General features: G+C 40.0%; 1 protein-coding gene across 17 annotated transcripts in view; it reads right to left on the reverse strand.

The window, feature by feature from the left end:
• The window catches only part of HIVEP2 (human immunodeficiency virus type I enhancer binding protein 2), a 222470-nt gene that overhangs the window by 91452 nt on the left and 107618 nt on the right, over positions 1 to 23400 (reverse strand). For all 17 annotated transcript variants that reach the window (XM_010851453.1, XM_010851459.1, XM_010851446.1 and 14 more), the window contains one exon: positions 5924 to 6036. The gene's annotated coding sequence lies outside the window, so the exon portion shown is untranslated. The remainder of the gene's footprint in view (positions 1 to 5923; positions 6037 to 23400) is intronic.

Below are 23400 nucleotides of genomic sequence, written 5' to 3' on the forward strand. Positions count from 1 at the left end.
AAGCCTGTGACAGCTATGCTCCACATTCACAGCACAGCTACACCTGTACCTTCTAGGAAGTCTCCAAACAGAGCCCACTGTTATTTTATCTCATTAAGTCTTTGCAGAGATCAATTATTTTTGTTCTCATGGTCAAGACAGGGACAATAAAATACCTTTGTAGGAGAATGTATGGAGTTTTGTTTTGTTTGTGGCTGGAGGGGGGGTTTGTTATTTTACTTCAAGACAAATTTTTTGCATTTGCAAAGATCACCTACAAAGCATATAAATCTGTTCATGGCTCTCTGCTCAGGGGCTTTCCTGGTGTCTCATATGGTAAAGAATGTGCCTGAAATGAGGGAGACCCCCCTGGCTGGGGAAGATCCCCTGGAGAAGGGGCATGGCAACCCACTCCAGTATTCTTGCCTGGAGAATTCTATGACAGAGGAGTCTGGTAAGCTATAGTCCATGGTGTCGCAAAGAGTCAGACACGACTGAGCAACTCATACACACAAAGACTTGCTGATTCATCTCCCTACTATGATTAAAATTAAATCTGTGCCCAGGTACCAATTTGAAGCTCCCAAAATGAATCTTAGATGAAAGCTCATAATCAAATGTTTTCATTAAATTCAACACTTCTTTATGGAATATCTACTACTTGTTTTTCAACCACTATTTTTTAAGGCTGAAGAGGACACCAATGAAATAAAGATGCAGTCTTTGCCTTCAAGCAGCTTACAGAGTGGCAGGTGTGATAAAAGTCCTACAGGTATCACTTTACTAAAAAGCACAAACACAAAAATATATACAAAAACATGACAGGAGAAAAATACAAAGTATTAATGGGACTCCAGGGTTTCTCAGCTGGTTCAGCGGTAAAGAATCTGCCTGAAATGCAGGAGAATTAGAACCCAATCCCTGGGTTGGGAAGATCCCTTAGAGAAGGAAATGGCAACCCACTCCAATATTCTTGCCTGGGAAACCCCATGAACAGAGGAGCCTGACTGGCTGCAGTCCATGGGGTAGCAAAAGAGTAGGACACCACTGAATGATTAAACAACAACAGCAAGGAGTTTCAGAGAGAAGAGATAAAGCATGACGACCTCCCTCGTGGGTGATGCTCTCCAATATCCAATCTAGTAATTCACAGTGAAAACTATAACTGCCAAAAGACCAGAATTCCAAAAGCCATTCTTGATCTACAAGGATGTTGCCTGGAGTCTATGAGATTCTCAGAGCAAGGGAGTGATTGGTGAATTTCACAGTATCATCAAGGAAGTAAAGGTGCATTGCCTTCAAGATTCCTTAAAACTGTGAGATCTGGTTCTTCCCCCAACCTCCATATGGCATCTACTCACATGTTTCATGCTAAAGAGAATATACAGATGATATCAACAAATCTCTGGTATTTGAACACTCCCAGCACACAGCACAGCACCTTCAACCAGACTGGTGACCTGGCATCGAATGACATGCCGTCTGAAGTTGGGAGAACCAGGGTTGAATCCTGCTTTTATGATTCACGAATGCTGTGACTTGGAGCAAACCATTCCACTGTAACCCCCAGAGCCTCTGTTTCCTCACACACAAAATTAAATGTAAGTAGTAGCCACACAATAGTTCTTGATTTAAGTGAGATCATCCAATGTGGAAGCCACTGGCAAACTGTAAGGCATTACACAAATAATTATTCAGGCCATCCTAGAAACAAGGCATATGACTACTCAGTTCCATTGTGCAGGTTCTCTGTGGCCAATACAAGAGAAGGGGTCCTGCCACACACAGCCATCCTACACTGCAAGTTAAAGGAAGGGGCAGAAAGGAGAGGCAGGAGGGAGTACCATGAAACAAGAGAAAATGAGAGAAAATCAGTCAAGTCTTTCAAATGGCTACAGAATGTTCGAGAAACAAAATGTGCTCTGCTCAGAATACTGGTTTAATTAATCTTGCTGATGATGAATAAATGAAGGGTAAGGGACTGAATGTATGAATGAATCTAGGCATAGTCCAGTGACGTGCTTGAAAAACAAAGCAGGAAGACTGAAATTTTATACAAGAGGTTAAAAATAATTTTGAAAAAGTGAAATTCTGTAGCCCGAGAAGCTAACAGTAATGAGCTCCACTCACACAGACTGTAATGACCAAACAAACCACAGTCTGTGGAAGAGTTTATAAGGCCATAGGTTTCATATCAGTTTAGTAAAACTCTCTTCAGCTAACTTAAAACATAAAGGACCCAACAGAACTGTAAGCACCTGAAAAACCTATAAAAATGGCTCCATTTAAAGTAAATATTCTGAAGGCCACAACACATTGAAGTTCATCAGGTCTGCTCTGAATTATATATAATAGCAGGAAAAGCTGTATCAAACCATAGAGAACAGAGTGCAAACCTTATTTGAAACCTCATCAAATCTTTATGTATATGCATGCATGCTCAGCCATGTACGACTCTCTGCGACCCCATCGACTGTAGCCAACCAGGCTCCTCTGTCCATGGAATTTTCCAGGCAAGAATACTGGCGTGGGTTGCCATTTCCCACTCCAAAGGATCATTCCAATCCAGGGATCGAACCCAGGTCTCCTGCATTGCAGGCAGATTCTTTACCATCTGAGCCACCAGGAAAAATGTGTCTAAACAAAATGGATTAAAAATCTTTCATTTTATTTTCCATATTGGTATAAGTAATGACAAAAATAACTATAAAAACATATAAAGGAGCAGATGGATGGATGAAAACTGAGTCTGGGGAAATCAGAAAATACAGCAATTTCTACAGGAAATAGAATTACATAGTTTGGATTTTCTAATTCAAAGTAAGATTTTGATAACTTCTGACTCTTAAAATTACTATCATAACTGTAGAATTCTCAACAAATTAATTACTTCTCTGAAATCCGATTTCCTCAAATGAATATAGAATCCTTTATTCTTACTTTTCAGAGATGAAGCAGCTATAGCAAAAAACCTGACTCTGCAGAACATACTTGGTGAATGCTAACAATTTTCACCCTCCGTCTTATCTTTCCTTAGCGTAAAGAAGACATACTACTTACATAATTCTGAAATAATTGCATTCAATGCAATGAGAGCATATAACTCTGTGCACCTGATTTAAAGGTCTATATAGTCCAGCTACTAGTACCTGAAAATGAATAAGGTCAAGATCGGTCAAAAGCACTGGCTTCTTGAAGGACAATGGCAGGACATGAAAAGTCACATTATTATAAAGTAATCTATATTTATTATCTTTTTACAAAAAATATCATAAAAGGAAGACCATCCTAATGATGACAGTTTTCTTTTTTTATCATGTAAAATTTTATCATGCAAACTTTCCCTTTTTATTTACCCTGTTTTCTATTACTAGCAATTTTGAGTGGGGGAAAATGGACACATTTAAAAAATTTATTATTTGAAAAAAAAAAAAAATCCTTGCTTGAGTCAATGGACAAGACCAGGCTCACAGATAAAGTGATTGACAGCTTGCTGATAATGTCATATATGGCATGAAAAAAGCTGACTGGTTTCATATGCTGTGCTTCTTACCAAAACAAGCATTTGTTTTTATGGAGTATTTCAACAAGTATTTGGTTTAATGGAGAAGAAGTACTCATCTCTGTGAGCTATGTCCACAATGACAGGCTAAAGAATCAGTCATGTGATTAATAAAATACAATTACTGTTACGTTTAAACCATGATTGTGACTTAACCACCGTGAATCACCATTGTTATTATTACTACTAGTTACTGAGTCTCTACCACCTGCCAAGAGTTTAATCCTCCTGTAACCTTACGAATTGTGTCCTTATGTAACTCAAAAGAAAAATTATTTTAAAATGCAGTGACTGACTTAACCAAAGATCTGACTTAACCAAAGATGCTCAGAATTCACAGTGAGATAAGCAGGAAGGCCAACGTCCATTCTCACGAGGCACTTACAGAACAGTTTTCTAAACATAATTTAAATTAGGTCCCACCAACCAAATTTAACTGTTATACTCTGGGGTACTTTGGGAATAACTGTATAAGTCAATCCTTGTGAGCAGATGGAAAATGAAATGTGGCAGACAAAGACATTTAAGTGAGTAGTTCAGAGTATCAATTTTCATCTTCCATTATGGCTACTGAAGAAATTAAGGTTTTGGTTTTGAAACTTCTTTACCATTTCTCTTCCTGATGGGTTTTTCATCTGCTTAGCTGTTGTTGTTGTTGTTGTTCAGTGACTAAGTTGTGTCCGACTCTTGGTGACCCCATGGATGGCAGTACGCTAGGCTCCCCTGTCCTCCACAATCTCCCAGAGTTTGCTCAAATTCATGTCCACTGAGTTACCCTAAAAAATTTCCCAAAAGTACCATGTGCCCATAACAGTAAAAACTTGGTCACAGATGAATCTTGGGTCCATGAACCCATTCAAGCCACATGAAAAGGTTCCCTGGGTTTCCACACTTAACATCTCTGCACTCACTGGATGCTCAAAAGCTATTCAAACAAATCAAGTTCCAGGGAAGTTGCCAAAGGAAAATTATTCTAGACAAAGCTAAAGCAATTGTTAGCAATGCATAATCCGTATTCGACAGTATCCCTGAAACACCCCCTGACCCATCACGTCTGAAGATGCCCACAGGTAAAGCAGACACTGTTAGTTTGGTTTTGAAGTCTGTTCCCTGAATGGTTAGACACTTTCTTCTCATTTACCATCATTCATCAGATTTTTAAATACCTTCAGTTTATCCAGAGGAAAATTAAGTACCAGGCTGCACAATTTAGAATCATGAATAAAACATAGAATTTCAGAAAGTCAAATCTTGTGACCTGGACTAGGAATACAAAATTTTTTCCCTGTTTTCTGTTACTGTATAGAGATTAAGCATTTGCCCAGTTAAAACAAAAATTACCAAACCCTAAAACCAGTATTGTTTAGATTTCTGACTTTAAAAATCTGTTTGACAGAGCAGGCTTTACTACACTGACATCTTAACAGTAACCAAAGTCCTGTTCCTGCTAAATTTTGGCTTGGCAGCCCCAAAATTTGCTAAAAGCCTAAACTTCCTGGTTAAGAATTCTGTACCTTAAGAGCATTCTGAAGTGACACAGTGCAATAAGGAAGCTGGATTAAGTAAGTCCTTCAGATTGCTATTCTTATCACAGAAACCAAGCCTTCTGCAAAACGAGAATAAGGAGAGTTACTAATTTTCTCAGGGGCTTCCCAGGTGGTGCTGTAGTAAAGAATCTGCCTGCCAATGCAGAAGACACAGGTTCAATCCCTGGGTCGGGAAAATGTTCCTTGTAGCAGGGGACCCCAACCATCGTCCCTGCACCCCTGGGCCACACAGCAGAGGTGTGTGGAGGGCAGGCAGGTGAGCGAAGCTTCGTCTGTATTTACAGCTGCTCCCCATCACCAGCATTACTCCCTGAGGCCTGCATCCTGTCAGATAAGCAACAGTATTGAATTCTCATAGAAGCTCAAACCCTACTGCTCTTGAGTCATCCTGAAACCACCATCCCCTGTCCTCAGTCTGTAGAAACACTGTCTTCCACCAAACCAGAACGCTGGGGCCAAAAGGGTTGGGGACTGCTGCCTGATACCTTAGATTTGAATCTGATACGATACAGTACCGAATATGTCACTAAAAGTAAAATCTGATATTCTCACATTACCTCAGATTGCAACAAGCAAATAATGATTAGAACAGTAAATGAAAGGATCTGGTTTCAAACTATAAATGACAACATTTTCTAATCTTCTCATCTTTCTCATCAGGTTGGTTCTGCTGATGTGGTGAAGTTCATTTAGATAGCATCCTAGACATCTTTCACAGGTTTTGAGGGCCTCAAATTATGAGTTTCAAAATTTCACATAAAGCTTAATACCTGGCTTGAGATCATTTCAATAATTTTGAAGTCAAACCACATAGAAAGTACTTGACTCAACTTACCCAGTGGCTAAACGTTAAAGAATTGGTCAAAGAGTGTTCCAAACAAATCAATTCACTTAATTTTTCAAGTAGATCCAATTACTGTTGTCTTTTAAAAAATCCAAAGACTCCACCTATTGAGGAAAGAGAAAAAAACACAACAAAGTATAGCATTTAAACCAGAGGAGCATTATATCATCTATATATTAGTAACATGGAAATCAAAGCAAGATTATTATTATATATTCTAAGTAACTGTGCTACTTAAAACTGTAGAACAACAAAAGCATCTGGCAACTAGATTAAATTTTCCAGTTTGAAAATAAAAAGAATGTTCAGGCACAGAAAAAGCAATAAAATAACAATGTGTGAGAGCAGAAGAGTTTATTTTCAGTACTGATTGGCACACGGAAGTGATGACTATATAATGTCAGTTAGGATAAGTAAAATTAGAGATGAGGAAAAGATGTAACTGACTACTTTGGAATTCTATTCATTGATTCTTATTAATTTACTGATGCAATGAAAGTGTGGAGGTTGCAGTTCTTTACAGCAGGCAAGTCCTAGTTATAGGCAATCTCTCTTGAGGAATATAAATGAATATCCAGATAGATCATTTGGGAGAATTCACTAGCATAAATTTCCAAATCATTCTTAGACTGTACACCCTGTCTCCCACAGAAAGTGTTTACTAAAGACCCATAAACAGCTTAATTATGGTTCATAAGTAATATCAGTTAATTCTATTCATCTTACCCATAGATGTGTATTTTCTGAAGCTCAAATATTAACTTGCTATCTTAGCTTCAAGAGAAAGTTTGACAGAAGGCAAAGCTATATCTCAATTGATGAGAACCTAAGATAAATGGGAATCTGGGAGGCTAGGCAGAAGAGTGAGAAAACTGGACAGCTTCTGGCTACTTCTGAATCAGGTACTCCCAGGGTAGATTAAGTAACTTTAAAGTTCTAGGACATAAGACACAACTATATTCCAGTGAAAGTAAAAAATCTATTGCAAGGTCATAAATATATAATTTTTATAATGCAATTTGGAATTAACCACATACTGTCACTCCCCGAGTCCCACTACACATATTGTTAACAGAAAAATTGAGTTACCTCAGTTGTAAAAAAAAAAAAAGGTTTAAATAGATTTGTTACCCACTATTTGAAGGTGGATGCTCCAACAAAACAAAACAAAATTGTTCCTGCTAATGGAGAAGACAAATAGTAATAATAATACTAAGTAGAAATCCCCAGTTCCCATGGGAAATGTGTTTTCACTTCCAAGACAACCAATGTCTAGATGCTAGTCTTGCTGCTATTCAAGAAATAGTTATCTAGGAAACTCACGTGGATATGGTCCTCATTAATGGTGATAAATAGCCTTAATTATTATTCTAGGGTTCTTGCCATAACTATGACGAGACAAATGTCAAATAGTTTGGTTATTTTAATTACACTGGACCATTACATTGCTTAGGTTTAGAGCACCTAAACAATGAAATGCAAAATGGTACAATGCACATAATTTTCACATTGAGTATCTAAGAGCTGTGCAATATTTTTTTGGCACTTTTCCAGGCCCTTTATGAAAGAGTTAGTTATACAAAGGTGCTTTCAAACAACGTTGAGTAGCTAGTGTCCTATCATCTCTGGGTTCTTACACGATGGTTTTGTGCTGTCATACTGTTTAGGCTAGTCGCTTTCTAGGAAAAATCTGGGGCACTGCCCATCATGATACAGAATGACTTGAAGACCCTAAGAATCCTTTCCTCATTAATGCTTCAATGTATAATGTGAAACTGACCTGTACAAGTGTCTAGATCTACCACCGCTCTGTTCATTATTTAGATGAAATATTGTTTTCTTAAATTATGTATTCATAGTTCTTGCTTCACTTCTTGCATCATTTCATGATTGGCCACCAAGCCAGAATCTTATTTAGGTTTTTCATTCACAATATAGCAAGTATGCGCTAGTTTCAAACTAACTAGGACTCTCTGAGTGGTCAGTGATTTCGAATTATTTAGGAATTTTTCAGCATGAGTGCTCCCTACCAAGCTTCAAAAGCAGTAAGTACAAAATATATTAATTATATGTATGGATGATTTAGTTAAATGATTGTCGTAATTTACACAGAAGGTACAGATATGTTGCCTGTGTAACAAGTGAGCCCCATGTCTGCAAACCACAATACAACATTCCCTAGAAATGTTCATTTCCTTAGAAATGACTAACAACTGAGAGATGATGGTTGATTCCCTATAATTCTTACACCATGCAGTAGTACCTATCTAAAATAACTTTGTAAGCTGATGAAAGCAGTTGAATCTACACCTCCTTCCATTCATTTTGTTTTTATTGCCTGCCTTAAAGGGAAAACAAGACCAAAAATAAAAAACAACCCCACCTCAGTCAGTGGTATTTGGGCTCCATCAGAAAATCTAAATACATTTGAACTTTGTATTTCTGTCAAGTATGTGGCCTAAACAATAGAGTAATTTATCATTAGCTAATATTTGATTGTGCTTGTCACCAATTGGCCTAGTTTAGTCATTTTTGTGTAATAAATCCATATATCTACAATGCTGGATTAGAGTGACTTTCTCTGGTTGAATGGTTCCCCATGTAATAGACAGGAACCATGCTCCCTGAATTGACAAGGCTACTCTAAGAACACTTCAGCTGTCCAAGCTGTTGCCACAGTGAACATAGTAAATTACTCTCTCAGGAGCATGGAAAACTACCCTTGAAGAGAATGAAGGGTACCGTGGAGTCAGTGTGTGAACTGTAATGTCTTCACAGCCCTGTGCTATGGATTAGTGGTCATGGAGATTCCTCCTTGCACTGAGGATGAGGCTGAGGCCCAGGAGGTTGCAGACACTTGTCCTGGGCCACCGCCGGGAGGGAGGTCTCCTGACTACTCTTCCACCATTTTCCCCTTTACGTCACAGAGCTTCTTTGCTTTCTGTAAGCAAAAGTTCAATAATCTTGACCAGGAGCTTACTGAGGACCAACGACAGTAAAGACACTTCTCAATTTAGGAAGAGAAGATAATGGGTGCAAAGTGAGTGAGAATAGGCCCATAAATACCACAGGTGTCACACTACCCTCTTGAGCATAGTTATAGTCAAACGACTTCTTTGAAAACTTAATAAAAAACTGGCCAAGAAGAATAAAGAGACTGAGAATACCTTGAGACTCTTACATACCCAAGATATTTGGGCATATTTTGGCAGAGCTCCAAAATAACATTTAGAAAGCAGTGTCCTAACAGCCAGAGTTATTAGCACAGCTGCCTTACTGGGTCATAAATATTATTTTTCCTTATAAATACATAACAACATTGAAGACGTTTTCAACCAGAGAAGCACCCTTAATCCTACCATGCAAATGCAATCATATTCATTAAAAAAAAATCTAATCCAGTATTTATTTTCCCCCATGGAACCTGCTTCAGTATTCTTGCCTGGGAAATCCCATGGACAGAGGAGCCTGGAGAGCTTACCATCCATCGGGTCCCAAAAGAATTGAACAGGACTTAGCAACTAAACGGTAACAACAAAGCATATTTTCACAAAGATGCTCTCCTAACACTCTCATGCATCTCACGCATAATTACGCATTCTTTTTTTTCATTTAACATTTCATAAGCACATTCTATGTTTCCACATAAGTCACAAAGTTCACATTTTCATCAGCCATATAGTATTCCATCAGTTCAGTTCAGTTCAGTTGCGCAGTCGTGACCAACTGTGACCCCATGGACTGCAGCACACCAGGCTTCCCTGTTCATCACCGGATCTTGCTCAAACTCATGTCTATCGAGTAGGACATGACATCACGGTCCATAGGGTTTGCATACTTACTTAGCCATTTCCTTAATCATTCCTATGTGTGGGAGTATTTTAAATATTCTCATTTGCTTTTTTTTTAATTTTTATTTAATTTTTAACACCAAAAACATTTTGTATTGGGTTATAGTCCATTAATGATGCTGTGATAATTTCAGGTGACAGTGAAGGCACTCAGCCATACATACATCTCATTTACTTTTAGCACTAGCAACACAATGTTTCCCTTAAAACATTAACAAAAATACGATTATTAAAGCAAAGGGTATGAATATTTTATGGCCTTCATACAAAAGCCTTATGGATGTGAAGAGATTGAAATGACCTACAAAGTCACCAGCAACATATGAGCATTCTACTTTCACCAAACTTCCTCACCGTGGCATGTGATTAATTGTTTTTGATTTATTTAATATAAAATGGCATTTCAGAGTTACTTTTCTATTTTAATGGAAATCATTATTAATCTCATATTTTAAGATAATTTTATTTCAACTTTAATATAAAATTTAATTCTATGCATATAATTTGACTATTTTTAAGTTCTATGTTTTATATGAATTTAAATGGTCTTCAATATAATAAATACACTAATTGTCTACAAATTGTCCTGTAAGTTTATTGCTGGATATTCACCAGTTAATATGTCTGGCGTGTATTTGGATTCTCAGTGTGAGGTATATATTCAAAGATTTTTGACAAATCCCGAGCTCCCATAATCCTGCTGACTAAGCTTGGTGTGTTATACTTTACGTATAGATTGTATTATTATGGGTTCATTTCTGGCTTCCTCAATCTGTTACCTTGATCTACATATTTAAAAGGGAATGTTTGTTCAGACCTAGCAAGTGTTATGTGATTGGCATTGAGCAATATAGTTTTCATGTGCATTATTGCATGAACTTGTGTGTGTGTGTGCATTAGGTAATTTTAATTATTGTTACTGTTCCATAGTATGTTTGAATATACAGTAGGCCTACATTCTATTCCCTAGTCTCTTTTTTTCAAATATTACTTGATATTTCCTTGTGTGAACACGTATACTTGAGAAATCCTCACCTATTTTCCCAGATCATATTCTTTGGTTAAGTGCATTTTCCACCCTCTATATTCAGCCATACCCAAACAATTCTCATTAGCAGTCTGAAAAGAATTGTGTTGAATCACAAATATAAACATCTGTTCAATATTTTGTTTTCTCATGTGAAAATAAAACATAGTATATTATATACACCTCTCCATCTACTACCTTTCAACCCTTCTATTCAGTAAGCATTCACATGTCTTTTCCTGTTGTGTCTTTCCTCATTTCCACTTCACTTGCTTGGAAATATTTCATTCTCAAGTCCAGCTACTAAGCTGCATTAATTCCTCACAAAGTCCCCTGAATAATACCCTGTACGTGTAGATGAACACTGATGAAATACAAGACAAGTATTTTAAGTCCTATCTTAAATAAAACATCTTAATTGTCTCAACAAAAATGAAAATAACCTGTCTGTAAACGAGACAAGCACTACAAAATAATAGCTCCAGCAGCCACTTTATTTTCTTAGGATATTTACAGGACAAAGTCCTGAGTTCATTTAAAATGAAGCTGAATGACTGAGGTTACCAAATATCCTCCTCTTCTCCCTCCATTTTAACCAGTATCTCTGATTTCTGTTCTCTGTGAAATACGTTTGGATTAAAAGGGAGAAAAAAAAATAGGGAAATGTAAATGACTTAAATAAAATATTTTAAATGTAAACTTGACTGAGAATAGTCCACATGTTGTTATATTAATACATCGTAATTAAATCCACACATTATCTTCCTTGGTTTAACGAACCTAAACTTTCTTAAAAAGTCTTATATTTTATGAAATCTAGAACTGTAGATACTATGGTGAAAAGGGGGGAGAAGGAATGGGAGGGGAGAAGGCAGAAACATCTGTCTTGTGAAGGTAGGCAAATAAGGACAGAAGCCATTTTCCAACCACACTTAGAAAGACACACTTCGTGTCAAATCGAGTGAAAGCATGAATGATGTGCTTCTCCACTTTCCTGAAGAAAAAACACGTAGAAAATGTGGCAAATATTTAATCTGAGCCTTGTTTCCTAAAAGACTGCAAGATGCCCACAAATTTTCTTTCCCAGAGTTCAAAATAGCAAGCTGAGTGGGTGTAAGCACTTCAAGTGCAAAGTAGAAAAAAAAAAAAAAAGGTAACTAAGGAAAAGGAAGTCATACTTCTTGCTCCTCAGTTTGAGAATTTTAAAAGAGGTCCTTTAAAGGAATTTTAAAGATTTGGATCTAGCATCTGCCTGGAATCAGAACACAAATACAGTCCTGAACACGTAAATGGAGCCCTTCGGCCACTTTTAAATGGTACAGTGTCCATGTAAAGATCATATTTACAACCTCATTGTTACAGTAAGAGCGTGCAGTTTCTATTCAGTTACAACCAGATCCCTAAATACAGCAGTGACAGAAAGGGAAAGTCAGTTGAAGGACCATGGGGGTCGCTGCCACACCCAGGAAGAAGGATCTTCTTCAAGAACAGGGCTACGAAAACTTTCTGGTGCATACGAGTCACCAGGGGAGCTTGTTAAAATGCAGACCCTGATTCTACAGGTTTGGGTGGGGTCCAACTTTCTTAAAGTTCCCAGGAGATAGTGATACACTTGCCTGAGGTCTATACTTTAAGAAGCAAGGCTCTCGTCAATCACAATGGCTTACTAACTGCCAGACAACAGAAATAATAATCAACAACTACAAATGTTTGCAAGGCACCTAACAATGCGTTATGTGTTAGAGGTGATAACCAAGTGCATATGATTAGCCCTAAGCTAACCCATAAGAAAGAAACTGAAGTTGCTCAGTCATGTCTGACTCTTTGCCACCCCATGGACTCCTGGGGTTTTCCAGGCAAGAGTACTGGAGTGGGTTGCCATTTCCTTCTCCAGGGGATCTCCCCGACCCAGGAATCAAACCCAGTTCTACCACATTGTAGGTAGACGCTTTACCATCTGAGCCACCAGGGAAGTTCTATAAGAAACCATAAGAAACGATTAAAAAAAAATTAAGTGATAAATGCTAAAGAGTGTGGTAATGATTCTAGAACAATAGGAACTGAAAACAGGAAGAGATCAGACAGGGCTGGAATAGTGGCAAGGGGTTTCAAAGAGCCAGGTAGACTTGGTCGAGCCTGCGGTTGGGAGGATGTGGATAGAGAAAGAGCCGGGGACCAGAAAAGGACATTCTAGAAGGGAGCTATGTGCCTGGAGTTCCAATAAGAGAAAACTACATCACTTGCTTTCTAGCTGTAAATATCATCATTAGAAATTTTAACCAGAATTCATTTTCAACCAAGTTTAGGGAACTTCTGATTTTGTTTAAAATGTGTACACTTGGGATTACAATGCTGTTTTGGGACAGTAAAGCAACAGGAAATCTTGTTTTAGTCTTGAATTTTCTTCATTGACAATACCATGTGTCATTAATGACATTTGATAGGTGTAAGCCTGGTAGCACAAAGGTCTCATTTTTGTATATATATTTGGCTTCCCTGGTAGCTCACATGGTAAAGATGCAATGCAGGAGACCTGGGTTTGATCACTGGGTTGGAAGGATCCCCAGGAAAAGGGAATGGCAACCCACTCCAGTATTCTTGCCTGGAGAATTCCATGGACAGAGGCGCCTGGTGGGCTACAGTCCATGGGGTCACAAAGAGTCAGACACAACTGAGTGGCTAAACACCTATTTATGTAATATATGCCTCTGATTAATCTATGTCTTTAATAATGAATGATTTTAACAGCATTAGGATAGAACTTTTCACTATAATAGAATTAATAATTTTCTGTTATTCAGAGTGTTTCCTGTTATTCAGAGTCTACTTTTATTATAAAAATAAACAATTTTTTCTCCTAGAAGATACTTTTGGATGGCACATACCCACACAACACTCCCACTTCCAGCAATATTCTTCCTTTTTCTCCCACACTGGCTGACAATGGGAAGAAAACATATCCAGAAACAGAATGAAATTATTAATGAATTATATCTGAGGGCTTTGGGTTTTTTTTTTTTCCAAAAAAATCTCCTTAAAGAGATTTTCTCACCAACCCCCAGTAGGTCAGATATATTGATCCAACAGAAAAGGAACAGAGGATTACAAGGGTCGATATAAACATGGAAATTCGAACTCTAAACTTTTTTTACTGAAGAAAATTATAGGGAGATGAGGGTACCTGTAAGCTGCGGGAGGGAAGAAAGCATTTGAAAGAGAAACTGTCTTTTAGGCAGTTTCTTTCAAGGCAGGTCAACACTCTCATCAAGTTCCAGTTCTGTCTTTGGCACTATCAAACTTATCGTGTGTGCACGCTAAGTCACTTCAGTTGAGTCCATCTCTATGGATTGGATCCTGCCAGGCTCTTCTGTCCATGGGATTCTCCAGGCAAGAATACTTGAGTGAGTTGCCAAGCCCTCCTCCAGGGGATATTCCCAACCTAGGGATCGAACTTGCATCTCTTACATCTCCTGCATTGGCAGACAGGTTCTTTACCACTAGCAGGATGGGAAGCCCTTCAACCTTATCACCTTATCATAAAGAGTAAGAAAAGATATGTGGGCTACTTGCAAATACTACACTTCATGTGAACATTAAAAGCCGTGATTGTGGTTTAATTACAACTACTGAAAGAGGAGAGTGAAAAAGTTGGCTTAAAGCTCAACATTCAGAAAACGAAGATCATGGCATCTGGTCCCATCACTTCATGGCAAATAGATGAGGAAACAGTGGAAACAGTGGCTGACTTTATTTTTCTGGGCTCCAAAATCACTGTAGATGGTGATTGCAGCCATGAAATTAAAAGATGCTTACTCCTTGGAAGGAAAGTTATGAGCAACCTACACAGCATATTAAAAAGCAGAGATATTACTTTGTCAACAAAGGTCCATCTAGTCAAGGCTATGGTTTTTCCAGTGGTCATGTATGGATGTGAGAGTTGGACTTATACAGAAAGCTGAGCCTCAAAGAATTGATGCTTTTGAACTATGGTGTTGAAGAAGACTCTTGAGAGTCCCTTGGACTGCAAGGAGATCCAACCAGTCCATCCTAAAGATCAGTCCTGGGTGTTCTTTGGAAGGACTGATGTTGAAGCTGAAACTCCAGTACTTTGGCCACCTGATGTGAAGACTGACTCATTTAAAAAGACCCTGATGCTGGGAAAGATTGAGGGCAGGAGGAGAAGGGGACAACAGAGGATGAGATGGTTGGATGGCATCACCGACTTGATGGACATGGGTTTGGATGGACTCCGGGAGTTGGTGATGGACAGGGAGGCCTGGCGTGCTGCGGTTCATGGGGTGGCAAAGAGTCAGACACGACTGAGCGACTGAACTGAACTGACTGACTGTGCCTTCTGTTTCTGTCCTATAAAACTTCCCTGTGCTTGCTGGAAGATGAAATTTAGGTAATGGATTATGGCAAAAGTTTCCAAGTTCAAAATCTGTAAACTTGAACATGGTGAGATACATTCATAACTACTGCTGTGCTAAATAAGGCCCTGGGTGTGATTCCTGAATCAGGAAGATGCCGTGGAGGAGGGCCTGGCAACTCAATCCAGTATTCTTGCTGGAGAATCCCATGGACCTGGTAGGCTACAGTCCACAGGGTCGCAGAGTCAGACAGGACTGAGCAACTGAGCAAGCATGCTCGCACACACACACACACACACACACACATTCAGGATGCACCAGTGGTTACCTACTCCCCCAACCTAACCCACATAGGCATACACTCATAATGACAAAAAAAAAAAAAGAGATTACTATGAGACTGTTAACCATGAATGGCTGCAAAACACTAAGAAGAAGGCAAACGGACATGCCCTAATAAGATCACGAGGTTTATCTTCTACAAATCTCTTCCTCTTTCTATTCTGAACCCTTTCAGGTGTCCTCCCCTAACTAGGTCAGGGATCGTGAAAGCAGCACTCCCCATCTACTGCAAAAAAAAAAAAGAGCTAATAATCTTTTTCATACTTGGCTGCTGAAAATGTAATACATTCTCACTAGAAAAAGAATTTACTTTATGAAAACAAACAAAAGTACTTGGGACAGGATAAAACTTATTACAAACCAATAAATAATAGCTGGTGATGAGGTTTATTTGGGGAATGCATTTTACTAGAATAAAAGTAAGAAACCCTCCATCCCTTTGGGAGATGCTGTTATTAATACCTTGAAGACCGTGTGCAAGGTACCGTGTCCTCTAAACCACCACAAGACATGGTCTGCTCTCAGTTTTGTGAGACCATTGCTCTTTGAACCGAACTGGCCCTTCTGAAGACAGTTCCTCAGTGAGACATATCCTCGCCCTCTCCTTCTCTCTTCCCTATCCCCCGCCCTCTGGTTTGGATCTGGCCTTTTGCTTAGTCATAAGACATAGCCCCGCGTTTTCTTCTCTCACATCTCTCCCTATAATGCTCTGTGTTTATGCGTCCACCTACTTTTAGAAACACCCACCCGTATTTATCAGCAGTTTTAAGAGTTAACTTTACAGCAGCACATACTTCTAACTGCAAGCCTGCGACCACTGTGGAAAAAGGTTTGGTGAAAGAGAGATTTCCCAAGCCAGAACTGATGTCCTCACTAACCGGGCTGCCAGGCCTAGATCAAATGAAGGTCGACGCACAGTCCCCAGAGGAGGCTGTTCAACTCGTTGGGTCGGTTACCCTGAGCCCTGCCAAGGAGGCCCTGCAGACTGACAGCCGACCTGGCAGAGCTGGTGTCTTCCCCTGGGCGGGCAGAGAGGCCCTCCCCCAAGGACGGGCACCAAGAACCGGCAGAGGCTGAGCCCAGCTGAGCGGCTGGGGGCAGCCACTTGGGGCGACACAAAGGCAGTTCCCTCTGCCTCGAGAGGCTTAGAAAGCCCTGATGATGACTTGGGCTGTCGAAATGTGTACTATGAGACAGGTCGTCCCTCCTGGCACTGTGGGTGCATGAAGCCCAGGCCAGGGCAGCAACAACAGCCTGGCCTGAGGACAGCCTGCTCCTTACATCAAAGCTGGAGGCCCTGGGAGGCTGGCGAGCAGCCAAAGACGCAAAGAGCAGCAGGGGAGTGTGTTGCCTTAGGATAATAGCAAACTGGGACAGGGTAGAGACTGAATTCTAAGCACCGGGGAGGTCTGCTCAGAGATTTTACCCTCTCCTGTCAGGGATGTGATTTAATTTCCTTTGAAGAAAAAAAAAAAAAAATGAAAGGGAGAAAAAGAAAAGAATATACATTCCCAAACCTTCTGTCTGCAAAAGCAGACACCACAATGCAAGTTAATGCACTCTGGTCCTTTTCAGCTTGCAGCCACTGTCTAAAACAATAGGGCTAAGTGAGATGTGACATTCTCCCGTCCATCTAACAGGGCATTAAGTCGAAGGGGTAATTAAGATCATTGAAATGCAAACATCACTGTTCCATTGCTAATATCCTCCCAGATATTTCCCATCAATTCTGTTTAATTAGAGGAGCACCGCATGTTAATTATAACCTGACAGTTTTATTTATTTGACAGGACACAGCATAGAGTCTCATTTTAAGTAACAAGAATAAGAATTTACATTGAGGCTTTGAACTCTGTCACAAAGATGACTCAGCTCTCGGTCCTAGAATGTTCTACCCAGAAAAGTTGACCCAACTTGCTCCCTGGTGGCTCAGTGGTAAAGAATCCGCCTGCTAATGAAGGAGACATAAGAGACATGGGTTCAATCCCTGGGTCGGGAAGATTCCCCTGGTGGAGAGGGCCTGGCAACCCACTCCAGAATTATTGCCTGGAGAATCCCATGGACAGAGGAGCCTGGAGGTCACAAAGAGTCAGACATGACTGAAGTGACTTAGCATGCATGCACGCACACACAACAAAAGTGGGAGTTCACTCAGGAATTAATTATCTTCTCTCTTCCTCACTTTACTGTATAGCTTTTTGCATAAAAACATACAGAAAATAAAGTAAGAAAGAAAACTCTGGAAGGGAGTAAAGAAAAATATATCCATTACTCTCCCTTCTGTAATCTTAAAATGTGATTCCTCAGGACCAGGATAGATGCTGTGAATGAACGGAAGCCCTTTCAAGGAAGCAAGCATCACAAGGGAACATGGCACCTATGGGCCAACCAGTGACTGGGTGTCTCCGTGAGAACCCGCACTGAGTAAATCCTCCTTAGAACAGAGAGGGCCTTGTGAGCGTTCCTCCAGAGGAAATGAATACAAGTTGAGGTCACTCAACCCTAATCCACCCTGTACATCAGGGTGATCCTTCCAGCCACACATGCTCCACTAAGGCGGTAGTTCGTCAGGGCCCAGCGAGTCACCTCTAGTGGCATGCTGGGGGTGGAATAACTTACAACTCCTTGCTCATCCGGTGTGGGGAAGGCCAAGGTACAGAGTTTTACTTGATTGCATAAAATGTAGAGCTATTTTCAGCTTCTGAATCATCGCTCTGGCTCTTTTACCAGTCCTAAAGCCATAGTACAACCCTATTCAATTTTAACTTATTTGAACAGAAGCAAACCCTTCAACTTAATCCTGAGGAACTTCAAAAAAAGATGAAACTGTGAAATGGAAGAGGGAAAAAAAAAAGCTAAAAGAGTTTTACAAATATTTGCAATTTAAAATGGTCACCATTGGGATTCAGTGGTTCCCTTCTACTATCTTGGAACTCAATATACAAACCCTGACAATTAACACTTAGCAAGACTTGGGTGCCTGAAGACACAAAGCAATTTTGTTTTAGTTACACTTCTAAGACTTCGAAGAGAAACATTAAATAATGGAGATTTTTTTTAAACTGCTAACTGATATAGGAAGAACCTTAGCTATTTCTGTAATAATTCCACTGGGATTTGTGCTGGATATTATAAAAACAGGATGTTTTGTTTGTTGTTCCTCATAAAAGACTACCAAACCAGTTATAAAGCTACAAAAGACAACAAAAAGACAAATCTATGTGAAGTATTTATGAAGCCTGATGGAATTTTTATTCGTGTATTTAAAATTTTTGCTGAATGTGGGATGACCTCTGGAGACATATTTCTTGATTTTATGAATGCCAAAAGGGAAATAGTTACATAACATAATTCTGCAGTGGTCCAATATCAGAGTGCAGAGAACTTAATCTTAAATACAGGACAGTCAGAGATGAGTCTTCAATGCTAGGACCTTTTAGTTTTAAAATTAACATGGATTAACCCATTAATACCTGTCCCATTTAGATAGAAGCTGATCCCAATAATATAAGATTCCAATAGCAAACTTTTTTTTAATACTCCTTTAAGGCAATGTGATAAAGCTACTGGTACTAAAGGATAATATTAGTGTATTTAGAGATGATTTTGGAGAATGCAATGGCACCCCACTCCAGTGCTCTTGCCTGGAAAATCCTGTGGATGGAGGAGCCTGGTAGGCTGTGGTCCATGGGGTCGCTAAGAGTCGGACACAACCGAGCAACTTCACTTTCACTTTTCACTTTCATGCATTGGAGAAGGAAATGGCAACCCACTCCAGTGTTCTTGCCTGGAGAATCCCAGGGATGGGGGAGCCTGGTGGGCTGCTGTCTCTGGGGTCGCACAGAGTTGGACACGACTGAAGCGACTTAGCAGCAGCAGCAGCAGAGATGATTTTAAGTGGGTAGGACAAGCACACCCAGATACACAATCTTATCTGTGTGTGTACGAGGGGAAAGAAGGAGGATGCAGCAGGGTTGCTATTGTTGTTGTTCAGTTGCTAAGTCGCGTCCAACTCTTTTGCAACCACATGGATATAGCCGCCAGGCTCCTCTATCCATGGGAGTCCCCAGGCAAGAATACTGGAGGGGGTTGCCATTTACTTCTCCAAGGGATCTTCCCTTGGAGGGAACCTGAGATGGAACCCGAGTTCCTGCATTGCAGGCAGATTCTTTACTGCTCAGCCACCAGGGAAACCAGAGCAGGGGTGATCACTCTGTAAATTAAATCATGATTTTTCACTACTTCTGCCTAAGTAAACAGAAGCCTACATATCATCCCCATATCCTGACCCACATAGCTCCACTTAGAAATGAAGAGTAAGTGGAGAGGAAGTGCATCTAGGAAACAATTACACCTAAATGTTCTCCAGGCAGACAGTTGAGTTCTGCACTGTTCATTCGGAAGCCTTTTGAAATAGCTGGAAAACCCACGCAAAAAACTATACCTGCTACCAGGACTCTGTGAATGAGTCTCCATTCAAGCCAAGTCCAAATACCTGGTTGACCGTGAGTCTAGGAAGGAAATAAAGGCTTCCCTTCTCTTCTTTTAGTTCTAGGAGCCATAGCTAATCAACAAGGTTTCATTTTCTATACAACTATAAGGAAATGTCTTTTTAATATCCAGCCACTTACAAACTATTCTGCCTGGTGAAATAAAAACTGTTTCCTATTTCAGTATCTATAATTTGCAGTTTCTGTCACCTGCTAACATACTCAGCAACCATTTTCTCAAGAGCTGTCACACACCAGGCACTGTGCTACATCCGAAGGTCCACACATGTGTTTTCTGACCTCAACAAACACCTGGTGTGCAGGTAGGAGGGAAAGTGCCATAGTCCGGGTTACAGCAGCACCCACAGGAGAGTGCGGCACAGAGGTCAAAGAAGGGCTGAGCGTGAAGACACTGGAAATGGCCTGGAGTAATAGCAGAAGCTTGTCAGGCAGACTAACAGAAAACCAGGTTTGGGAGGAAACAGTATATTTGGTTTTAGAACAAACTAAATTTGAGGTTTTGAGGTGCCTTAGGAATATTCAGATAGGGACTTTCTTGGTAGTCCAGTGGTTAAGATCCACGCTTTCAATGCAAGGGGCACAGGTGTGATCTCTGGTCAGGGAACTAAGATCCCATATGCCACACGGAGTGGCCAGAGAGAAAAAAAAGAATTTTCAGACAGATATGTCTAAGCAGACAGCAGGATATATAGATATAAAACCCACAAGAATATGGGAGCTGAAACTCAGTTTGGAAGACCACTAGCATCATCGGTATCTACGGTAATATGAAGCAATGGGCCTTGGGAGGTCATGGGCCAGGTTTGGGAGGAAGCAGTATATTTGGTTTTAGAACAAACTAGATTTGAGGTTTTGAGGTGCCTTAGGAATATTCAGATAGGGACTTTCTTGGTAGTCCAGTGGTTAAGATCCCATGCTTTCAATGCAAGGGGCACAGGTGTGATCTCTGGTCAGGGAACTAAGATCCCATATGCCACACAGAGTGGCCAGAGAGAAAAAAAAGAATTTTCAGACAGATATGTCCAAGCAGACAGCAGGATATATAGATATAAAACCCACAAGAATATGGGAGCTGAAACTCAGTTTGGAAGACCACTAGCATCATTGGTATCTACGGTAATATGAAGCAATGGGCCTTGGGAGGTCATGGGCCAGGTCATGATTTGGGAAGCTATAGACACAAGAGGCCTAGGGGCTACACTCTGGGGAGAGCCACAAAGACTGGGGAGTAGAGAAGGGGTTGAGGACAGAGGTGGGCACCAGGTCACCAGCATCACAGACCCAAGTGGAGAAACAATTACATGACAAATAGTACCAAATACAAACCAAAAAATAGAACAAATAAGTCAAAGATTTCACCAAATTTCAAAATTAAGAGGTTACTGAGATTCCTTTCTAAAGTAGGTAGTCAAAACTGTGATGCAGTTGAGAGGTAACTTGGGAGGTAGAAAATCCATTAAGATCATTGATTTCAGCTTGCTTGTTTGTTTACTTCCAAAATGTAAAATATTTGAACATGCTTAATCTTTCAAGTTGGGAGATCTATTTAGAAGCCATAGCCCTGAAAAGAAAAAGTGTTCTAACAAGATTTTACTGAATTACACTTCAGCCACAGTGGAGAGACAGATAAAACTTGACTGTGGGAAAGTAAAATTTCAAATTCTCAACAATTAATTAATGACTTACAATATTTTGGGGAACCAAAAGGAATCAGTAAGAAATTACACAAAACTGGGAATACCAGACCACCTGACCTGCCTCTTGAGAAACCTCTGTGCAGGTCAGGAAGCAACAATTAGAACTGGACATGGAACAATGGACTGGTTCCAAATAGGAAAAGGAGTACGTCAAGGTTGTATATTGTCACCCTGCTTATTTAACTTATATGCAGAATACATCATGAGAAACACTGGGATGGAAGAAGCACAAGCTGGAATCAAGATTGCCAGGAGAAATATCAATCACCTCAGAGATGCAGATGATACCACCCTTATGGCAGAAAGTGAAGAGGAACTAAAAAGCCTCTTGATGAAAGTGAAAGAGGAGAGTGAAAAAGTTGGCTTAAAGCTCAACATTCAGAAAACTAAGATCACGGCATCTTGTCCCAGTGCTTCATGGCAAATAGATGGGGAAACAGTGGAAACAGTGTCAGACTTTATTTTCTGGGGCTCCAAAATTACTGCAGATGGTGATTGCAGCCATGAAATTAAAAGATGCTTCGTCCTTGGAAGGAAAGTTATGACCAACCTAGATAGCATTTTGAAAAGTAGAGACATTACTTTGCCAACAAAGGTCCGTCTAGTCAAGGCTATTGTTTTTCCAGTGGTCATGTATGGATGTGAGAGTTGGACTGTGAAAAAAGCTGAGCGCCGAAGAATTGGTTGGAGAAGACTCTTGAGAGTCCCTTGGACTGCAAGGAGATCCAGCCAATCCATTCTAAAGGAGACCAGTCCTGGGTGTTCTTTGGAAGGAATGATGCTAAAGCTGAAACTCCAATACTTTGGCCATCTCATGCAAAGAGCTGACTCATTGGAAAAGACTCTGATGCTGGGAGGGATTGGGGGCAGGAGGAGAAGGGGACGACAGAGGATGAGATGGCTGGAAGGTATCACCAACTCTATGGACATGAGTTTGAGTGAACTCCGGGAGTTGGTGATGGACAGGGAGGCCTGGTGTGCTGCGATTCATGGGGTCGCAAAGAGTCGGACACAACTGAGCAACTGAACTGAATTGAACTGGAGACATTTAAAAAGTAAAACCACTAAAAGGCAAGGGTAAACGTTGGTCATAGGATTTTTCAAGCTGAACAAAACTTTACAGATTGGATATCCACTTAAATCACTTATTTTAAAACAGATTTTAACTCCATGCAATAATACCAACTTCCACTGGGAAATATCAAAACCATATTTAAAGTATGCAAGATGAAAGAAATTGGTCATGACAAAAAGGAGGTAATTCCTAAACCTGGCAGTTTTAGGATTCAAAGTTCCCAGTGAGTGTATCAGAAGGATTTCTGAAAGGGTTCCCTCAAGGGTGCACTGACATCCCATACTCCTAGCACCTCATGACTAACTCATCCTGCTCAGAATGATGTCATGTCCCTCAGGGGTCAGTCCTCACTCTGAAAGTTACTACATGACCAAGAAATCCTGAAAAGAGTAAATAAGAATTTATACCAAGGTAAAAAACAGTAGTGTCCATGTGATGACTTGTGTTGTGGCACGACTATAACTGAAAACCCAATTTCATTCATGTGATGAAAAAGTCAGGAAAAAAAGTCTCTTTAGAACTTTGGGAATGACTTATAAAGTCAGTTTCTGGGAAACATAAAAAATAATAGAAGCGCTTTTGTACTTCTTTTATA

Source organism: Bison bison, unplaced genomic scaffold, assembly GCF_000754665.1.
Source record: "Bison bison bison isolate TAMUID 2011002044 unplaced genomic scaffold, Bison_UMD1.0 scf7180017864303, whole genome shotgun sequence".
Lineage (NCBI taxonomy): Eukaryota > Metazoa > Chordata > Mammalia > Artiodactyla > Bovidae > Bison > Bison bison.